Source organism: Octodon degus, unplaced genomic scaffold (genome assembly GCF_000260255.1).
Source record: "Octodon degus isolate 3935 unplaced genomic scaffold, OctDeg1.0 scaffold00045, whole genome shotgun sequence".
In the NCBI taxonomy this organism is placed as follows: domain Eukaryota; kingdom Metazoa; phylum Chordata; class Mammalia; order Rodentia; family Octodontidae; genus Octodon; species Octodon degus.
The window spans coordinates 12,481,938-12,489,939 of NW_004524621.1; the positions used below are offsets into that span (position 1 = coordinate 12,481,938).

Consider the following 8,002-nt stretch of genomic DNA (forward strand, 5'->3'; position numbering starts at 1 on the left):
AAAAAAAAAAAGAAAAGAAATACATTCACATGGGGCTCAAAATTTGAAGTACAGTGAAAAGACTTTATATTTCCTTGTCCTGAGGCAACTAATTTTGCTAAACTTGGTGTATCTTTCTGCAATAATTTTAAAATCTGCTAATTTTAATTAGTTATTTAGTATAATAACAACAGTTTTGGACATGATAGAAAAATAGAAGATAGAAAATAAGTGTTAACCTATTGTATACAACTCCTCCCCCATATCCCTGTTACTACTGTAGAATATTGAGATTTGCTTTCCTGTTCTGAGCATTTACCTTATGTAAAAATATATATCTGGTGAACCTTTTTTTTAATGCAGAGGTTCTCTCAAGCACAGGGATTCTCTAGTTATAAAATGGTTGGGTCAGAGGACATACATATCTTCAACTTCAATAAATGATGCCACAATGTTCTCTAAAGAGGTATAATTTCCCCAAGCAGTATATGAACAATCTCATTGCTCTTCAGCTTACTCACACTTAGTATTGATAGATTTTTAAAGTTTTCCCAATTTGGAAGTGTTTGACCACATCTCATTATGGGGTTTTTGGCTTGGTTGTTTTTTAAATTTTTTTGAGACAGAATCTTGCTATCTAGTCTAAGCTAGTGTTGAACTCACTCTGTTGCCCAGGCTGGCCTTGAACTCATGACAGTGCTTCTGCCACAAGCTCCTGTGTGTTGGGATTATAAGCATGCACCATCATGCCCAATTCATTGTGGTTTTAATTTATATTTCTGTAATTGTGAATGAAATTGGAGTAAACTAGGAATATAGCTCAGTAGTAGAGCACTTGCCTACCATGTGTGAGGCTCTGGGTTTGAACCCTAGTACTACAAAAAAACAAAGAGACAGAGTAAATATCTGGAGTTTTAGGCCTATCTTTCCAGTTTCATCTTGATATCTGTTAAGTCTGTCTCAGGTAATTAAGTTGGAGTCTCCTCATGATGTGGCCCAGCAAGTGTATTATAATTATTTTAAATTGAAATATAGTTTACATACCATAAAAATCCAGTTTTTTAAAGTATATAAATCTGTGAAATTTAAAATATAATTTTCTAATTGAGACATTTACAGTCTTAGTTACTTTTCTTGTTGCTAAAACAAAATACCCAACACTCAGAGTTAAGGGAAGAAAGATTTATTCGGTACACAGTGTGTACAAGTTTCAGTCTATAGTTGGCTGGCTCCAAGGCAGGGTGGCTTGGCAGACAGAAGGTAGCAAAGCAACAAGAGGCAGCCACAGCACTTTCTACTCCTCATATCTTATCCAGGCTACTTAGGGCAGGTAGCACACCGTTAATCCTAATGCCCTTGACCCTAGCTAGTATTGCAGCATAAATCCATCCCAGTGTCACATGCTTTAGATCCAGCCACGTCTGATAAAGTCCCACCTATGACCATAAGAGGCTTGGTGAGGCATCTAGACACAGCAATAACATTTATATACTATACGATTCACCCTTTTAAAGGTTACATTCAGCAGTTTTTTAGTACATTGATTAAAAGTTGTGCAATCATTACCACTAATTCCAGAAAATTTGTATCATCTCCAAATGAAACTTGTACCTAATTATAATCACTCCCTACTCTTTCCACCAAGTGCCTGGAAACCACTAATTTCTATCTGTATGGACTTACCTGGTCTGGCTATATCATAGAAACAAATGTATAATATGTGATCTTTTGGGTTTTTTCACTTAGCATATTTTCAAGTTTCATGTCTGCTATACCGTGTATTGGTAGTACATCATTTCTTGTTATGGCTGAGCTGTATCACACTCTGCAGGTAATACTATATTTTATTTATCCATTGATCAGTTGATGGACATTTGCTGATAATATTGCAATGAACATTGATACACAAAAGTTCGTAGGTTGACATGCTTTCCATTTTCTTCTTATATCCCTAACGGTGAAATCACTGAGATACTTTTTGAAGAGCCATTTTACATTCTCACCAGCACTATATAAGGGTGGCTAATAGTTGAGAAGATGCACAGCTGATTCTAACGTGCAGCCGTCATCATCCTAGCACAGTGATGCCGAACCTCTTAGAGCTTTCAGTGATACAGACATCTCACTGCAGCACTTGTGCCATAGATTTACCACTGCCGTTCTGGTGCACCCAGCAAGCCTAGCTGAAGTAAAAGTGAGAAAACCCGCACAGACTAGGGACTTGATAAGGTTTATCTAAGGCAGGGAGAGGGGCCTTAGCCTTTGGTCATGCTCAGAGTACCAGGGAAGGTAGTCAGGTTTGACATTGTAGAAATGCCTTCCATAAGCACAGAGTAAAACCCTTTCTAGCTGATTCTACACTCAGTCTTTCCTGTCTTCTGTGTTTTAATAATGAATAATGAGCACTTTCTACCAGATATTTGCATAACTTATCCAATTTAATCATAACACTATGAAGAAATTCTTTTTCCTTGGCTATAGCCATTAGAGTGATAATGAGCAGTCTGTCAGCCTCTCTGTCCTAGAAGATTTTTATGGCACTGTCCTGTCTTAAAGTATTGTTCATAAGCAAAAAAAAAAAAAGTTTCTTGTTAGTCAACATATTATTTCATCATTGATACCCTCTGTTTTTAATATTTATGTGTTGTGCAAGTAGGATGACAGGGCCAGGGATGGTGCCACAGGCCTGTTATCCCAGCACTCAGAAGGCTGAAGCAGGAGGATTGCTGTGAGTTTGAGGTCAGCCTGAACTGTACAGTGAAACACTGTCTCAAAAAGACCAAAAAAAGTAGAAAGACAGATGAGATTAAAGTGGAAAGTTGATATAAATTATAGATATCTGGCACAATTACTCTCATAAACATTTATTGACTCGAAACGATAGCACTTGCTGACTCAGGTGTCACACTTTGACTCTCAGGTGTCCCCTTCCAAGCCACTCAAGTATCACCCAAGTGTCATCTTCAGATGTTACCCTCAGATTGCCCTCAGGCTAGCTGGCTACTTCATATTCACACAGGATTGTCCTCCTTCAGGAAAATTCTCTTGCCAGATGGATTTGATTACCTGATCTTACCAAGGCAGACATCAGGACTCCTTTACTTAGAATTAACACTTTACCAGGTGTAGTGGGGCACAATCCCAGCTACTGTGGCAGCTAAAGAAGCAGTGCAAGGTTAAGGCCAGTCTGGGCAACTCAGCAAGACCCTGTCTTAAAAAAAAAAAAAAAGGAGGGGGATGTAACTCAATAGTAGAGTACCTCTGAGTTCAGCTCATAGTACCATGGGGGGGGGGTTGTTTTGTTTGCCAAGCAATTAATCAGCATGTTTTTTCTGTTCCAGAGATTTGCAGGTATTTAAGTCACTTTAGAAAATCCTAGTATCCATTCTCACATTCTTTTTTTTTTTTGTGACTGACTCAGGCTGCCCTGAGGATGGGGCTGGCACAGAATGTGGTGCCGGGAATTGAACCACAGTCCCTGTGCTTTGCGTAAGCTTGCCTAAGCAGGCACTTTAGACCATGGAGCTATCTCACTGGCCCAATAGTATCCATTCTGATGTTAAGTCTTTTCTGTGTTTTATCATTGCTTTGTGTGTAATTAGTAGAAAAGGGTAGGCAACAGGAGCCTCCTCTGGGTGAGCTTCAGTTGTATTTAGAGTGGAAGACTTGTCTGCACATACTCCATCCAGTACTATTGAGATGCCCTTAGCCCCTCTTTGGTGTTTGCTTAGGAGAGATTAAAGCCTTATAACCAGAAGGAGCCTGGGTGCTAGTGCCATGTATTCTGAACATATCTGTTATCTTTTACGGTCTGAAATATGTATGATACTAGATAACTGTGTTAGATGCTAGAAGGAAAGGAGATAACATACGTTGCTTAGTTGGCACAATACTGTCCTGGCTCTGTCACTTGTGTTATTCTGCAGTCCCTAACTGTGTCCAGTGCCATAGGATCTAGTAGTTGTCTATTTCCTGTTGCAGCAGATTCTTATTTCAGTATTCATGTGACATTCTCTAGAAGGGACCTGACTTTAGAAACTTCTTTTTGAGGGGCCGGGGAGATGGCTCAGTGGAATAAGCGCTTCCCTGGCAAGCACAAGGGCCTGAGTTCAATCCCCAGTTCCGCCAAAAAAAAAAAGATTTCAGAAACTTCGTTTTGAGACTTTAGTTACATAAGGAGCAGTTTCACATGGAAATAGGGGGAAAGGAGGCTTAGTAATTTTTTTAAGGGATTTGCATTAATTTTGCTCTACTCATAGTTTGGTGTTTCTCCCAGATACTCTCTCTCCCCTTTTTGTCTTTTATTCTTTCTTTCTTTCTGGGGTTTTTGCTTGTTTGTTTGTTTTTTGATTGTACTAGGGAACTCATTTTATCTCACATTGATCTATAATGCTGTGTCCTCCAGGACATGGTGGTACACACCTGTAATCCCAGGTACTCAGGAGGCTGAAGGAGTATCACAGTAATTTCAAGACCTGCTGGGCTATGTAGTAAGTTCAAGCTCAGCCTGAACTACATAGTGAGACCTGTCTTGGAAAAAAAAAAAAACTATTTTCCCATGAAACTCTGGTTATTTTACATTCATAAAAAGAAATAATTTAAGTTTACAAATTAGTTTTTTAGTTTCTTTTTCTTTTTTTGGTATTAGAATCAAACTCAGGACCTTGTACTTACCAGCCATACATTGTGCCACTGAACTAAATCCATGGCCCCCGTATTTTTGCGAAAGCGTTTTTGCTGTGTGCTTCAAACTAATTTTGCACTCAGTGGATAGCCCAGGCTTACCTCAAACTCACACCTCAGCCTCCTGAGTTCTAGGATTACAGACATGCAGTACCACACTCAGCTAGTTTCTTTTTAAACATTTAAGAATTTACTATGTGTCAGTTATGGTACTGATTGCTTTATGTATGTTATCTTTGTTTTTGTTTTTGAGATATGGCCTTTCTATGTGGTATAGACTGGCCTTAACTCATTTATGGCCTGAAATTTATAGAATTTATCCTGTCTCAGTCTCCTAAGTTCTAGATTACAGGCATGCACCACTATGCCTGGCTATAGTATTATCTTTCTTAGGCCTCATAACTAACCTTTGAGAGTCCCACTTTGTAGATAAAAAATTGAGGCTTTGCCAGGCAAGTGCTTTTCATACTGAGCTATCTCCCTAGCCCCAAGAATTGAGGCTTTGGTCAGGCAAGGGGGCACAGGCCTATAATCTCAGTACTCTGGGAGACTAAGACTGTAGGGTCCCATATTTTTAACCCAACTGAACAATTTAGTGACATAATGAGGCCCTGTCTCAAAATTTTTTGAAGGTTTCAAAGGGCTGGGGGGTATAGCTAAGTGTGAAGATCACAGGTTTAGTCTCATAAGCACATACATACTCATATACACATACACACACATAGAGTTGGCATATGAGCTCATCTGATTGTACCTAGCCACTACATTTTAGTTGTTAACAATGACAGAAATTTGATATCTTTGATAGTCACAGACCATTTCATTTTTACTCCTCAGAGCTTAGCTGCTGTATTCCAGTTTCTGAAACACATGGTGATAACACGCCATTACTGAAGCTGAGAAAACAGAAACAAAGACTGGAAATTCCTTCTACCTTCACTGAAAGTCATTTAGCCAGGAAAGATCACCTCAAAATACTATGTTTCCTGAGACTTACTAGTATATTATGATAGACAAGATACACTGAAAAGACAAATTCACAACTCTGTAATAAACCAGACAGAGTGCACCCTATAATCTCAGCACTCCACTTGAGAAGCTGAGAAAGATAACAAGTTCAAGGCCAACCTGGGAGTGAGTTAGAAGACCAGTCTGTACCACAGAGGGAGATTCTATCTGCAAAAACAAAATACTCTGCAATAGAATTTGGAATTACCCTGGCCAGGTGAGCTACAGGGCCATCTTTGAGCTTCCTGTTAATATCCCAGGTCCTTCCTAGGCATGGTCTTGAGACCTCTCTGAGCTCTCACAAGGACTCAGCGGAAGTCAAATCATTCTTCACATGTGGAAGAGGATATTTGGTTTCTTTCTATTCCTGGCCTGACCTTATTCTTGGATAAGGCTCTTAGTTTCTGTGTTAGTTTCCTAATTTGTTTTTTGGGTTTTTTTGGTTTGTTTTTCTATTTTTCAGGGAAGGATCTACGGGGTGTTCAGGGACTCACTACTAAATGGGACTTGTAGTAATCCGCCTCTTTACAGCTTCCCAAGAGCTGGATTACAGGCACGCACCACCACGCCCAGTCTAAATTGCAATTGCCCTATCAGCATGCCCCAGTGTTGGGGCTGGCATGGCAGGCCCAGGGATCAAACCCCTGGCCCCTGTGCCTGCTTGCAGGCGCTTTAATCCACTGAACTATTTGGCCAGCCCTACTTTCCTAATTTGTCAAGCGTATTTCATACAAACGTAAAGGGTTTGAGTTACGACCTTTCTGGTCTTTATTGGGTTTGTAAAGGACAAAAATGCAAAAGAGCATGAACTCTACTAGGTCTTACTTTGCTAGTAAAGAGGAAAAAAAGAATGTTTGAAAAAGAAATAATATAAATCTAAGATGATCTTTTATTACAACTCAGCCTACATAAGTATGGAAAGGCAGGGACAGATCTAGTCCCAGCTTTGGCCCAAAGAATTCTGCCAAACGTCCAAACTTAGGCAGTGTTTCTGTTTGCTTGTCTTTTTGGTTTTCCAACACTTGCCACATCCAATATAAATAATTAGATTCCTGCTCTCCAGATTTCTCATTATCATGCGACCATGCAGTTGATGATCAAGCTTTATAAATTTAGCAACATGTTGCCTTCCCAGTCCCATCCCCCTTCTCGTCCCATTTTTGCTCTAGCACCCTCTCACCTCTCACTCCACCACCCCAGATATTGAATCTAGGTCTTGTGCACAAAGTAGCCCTACTAGATTCTTTCTTTTACTAAAGAATCAACATGTAGGCTCTTTAAATTTTTAGCAAGCCATTTATAAAATGAGTGCATTTAAATGTGATTCTGAAATTTTGTTTTGGTTTGGTTTGGTTTGGTTTGGTTTTGAGACAGGGTATTGCCTTGTAGTTCAGGCTGGCTTGGAACACACTATATACTCTAGGCTGGCCTCGAACTTGCATTCAGCCCTCCAGCCTGTTTCCTAAGTGCTAGGATTATGGACATAAGCCACCACATCTAGCTGAAATTTGATTTAAAATTTCATATGTAATCTTTAGAAACATAACTAGCCTAGAACATCAGAAAACTTAATTTTTAAATTAGTAAAAAATGTTATTTTTATTGTTTCTGTGTATATCTTTTAAATCTTTTAAAATTTTATTTTAATGTAATACAGGTAGATATTAATGAAAATATCAAAATACTGCTTCTATAAAAACAAAATTTCATAATAAAATAGAGAATAACAATAGTTAATATACTGTGTATTATGATCTTAAAAGAACAATAAAAATGTTACTAGACTACAAGTCATAAGAAAGACTCTCTTAAGAAAGAAACAAAGGATAAAACTTTGTTTTCAACAAACAAGAAACAACAACTAGTATAAATGAAACAAACTGTATTTATCTTAAAATAGTTTTGAAATAGCATACTAGATCATTTGGGGAGCTATTTGAACTTCTCCCTACTTCCTATCTATCAGTCACCTATTTTGATATGTATAGTTTTTGAGTTTCTCATATAGGAGGAACCATGTAATATTAAATTTGTGCATCTGACCTATTTCATTTGACATGATGTTCTTAAGTTCCACCCATTTGCTTATGAACACCTTTCTTTGTGGCAAAGTAATACTTTGTTGTGTATAGATACATTTTTTTATCCATTCATCTGTTAACGGTCATATATGCTGTTTCTAAGATCTAGCAATATGTATATTTTAATTAAATTTTTTATCTACGTAGGGCTGGCGAGATGGCTTAGTGATCTAAAGCACCTACTTAGAATAAGCTTAGCAAAGCACATGGACCGCGGTTCAATCCCCCAGCACCACATGCCAGCCAGCCCC

The 8,002-nt window shown here is 38.5% G+C and overlaps 1 protein-coding gene across 1 annotated transcript in view; it reads left to right on the forward strand.

Annotated features, from left to right (window-relative positions):
* Kif24 (kinesin family member 24) overlaps nt 1–8,002 on the forward strand; it is an 86,173-nt gene that overhangs the window by 64,422 nt on the left and 13,749 nt on the right. The window lies entirely within an intron of this gene.